Raw genomic sequence first — 1,643 nt, 5'->3', positions numbered from 1 at the left:
TCTTAGTTTTATCATGTATATAAAACACACAATATCAGATATTTCAATTATATACAGAACTCGTGCTGTAATACGGATAATGCAGGCAGATTACGCTTAAATAACTTATATATATTCCTAATACTAGCAGACTATGTTGAATACTAACCGATCTTCCCAACCACGTATTTGAGATATCAGCATTGTGGGTAAAGTGCATTTATACCACAAGTGGCAGCATAGAGTTAACAATCGGTTTAGTATTAGGGTGCAAAATAACCAAAACCGATTTTGAGGAAACTGGATTAAACGGAATTACTATTTACAACTGAACACCCTCATTTGGTTGTTTAATACCAAATATTGTAAATGGGCAATTGTGCAAAGTAAACAAGTAGAATAAATATACTTACATAATCTTCTCAACCAATCATTTGAAGTCTTTGTAATATCGTATATACAATGTACCACACAATATAATTCAGTTATTCCATTTTTAAATACTACAGAAGGCGTGGAAATATTTGCAGCTTTGTTACATAATCTTTGCAACCAATCTTCTGGATTCCCCAGTGTAGAATTATTTCTAGCAAAACTAGCGGATTGTATTTGCTGTACATACAAACTGGAGAGGACGTACGTAAGCAATTAAACTGGAAAGTTGTTTTCAACTAAATGTTATGTTTAGATCAAACACGCAAGTCATAATATTTAAACAGGTTATCACACAGAGGGTTAAGTAAGGGTAAGGGCTGCTGCAGGTGGCACTCAACAATTAGGAAGTTAAATATGGAGACTTACATATTTTTCCATCCAATCTTTGAATACTCTACACAAAGCAAGAATTTGTTACTTGCCAAAACAACTGCCGCAGGTGGCAGCATAAATAGCAAAAACACCTTGCAGAAATACTTTTATAATAAATGAAACAAAATTAAAATGTTACACAACTTCAAAGCATACTATACAGAGAAGGTGCTCACCATACATTGTGGCACCGTGCCATTGATATGTGTTACACAACTTACATTGTGGCATGGTGCCCATGATATGTGTTGCACACCTTACATTGTGGCATGGTGCCATTGATATGTGTTGCACACCTTACATTGTGGCATGGTGCCCATGATATGTGTTGCACACCTTACATTGTGGCATGGTGCCCATGATATGTGTTGCACACCATACATTGTGGCATGGTGCCCATGATATGTGTTGCACAACTTACATTGTGGCATGGTGCCCATGATATGTGTTGCACACCATACATTGTAGCATGGTGCCCATGATATGTGTTGCACACCTTACATTGTGGCATGGTGCCCATGATATGTGTTGCACACCTTACATTGTGGCATGGTGCCATTGATATGTGTTGCACACCTTACATTGTGGCATGGTGCCCATGATATGTGTTGCACACCTTACATTGTGGCATGGTGCCCATGATATGTGTTGCACACCATACATTGTGGCATGGTACCCATGATATGTGTTGCACAACTTACATTGTGGCATGGTGCCCATGATATGTGTTGCACACCATACATTGTAGCATGGTGCCCATGATATGTGTTGCACACCTTACATTGTGGCATGGTGCCCATGATATGTGTTGCACACCATACATTGTGGCATGGTGCCCATGATATGTGTTGCACACC

The sequence above is a fragment of the Ciona intestinalis genome, unplaced genomic scaffold (genome assembly GCF_000224145.3).
Source record: "Ciona intestinalis unplaced genomic scaffold, KH HT000109.2, whole genome shotgun sequence".
Lineage (NCBI taxonomy): Eukaryota > Metazoa > Chordata > Ascidiacea > Phlebobranchia > Cionidae > Ciona > Ciona intestinalis.
The sequence above is the reverse complement of the archived record's forward strand: the minus strand, read 5'-3'. Positions refer to the sequence as shown.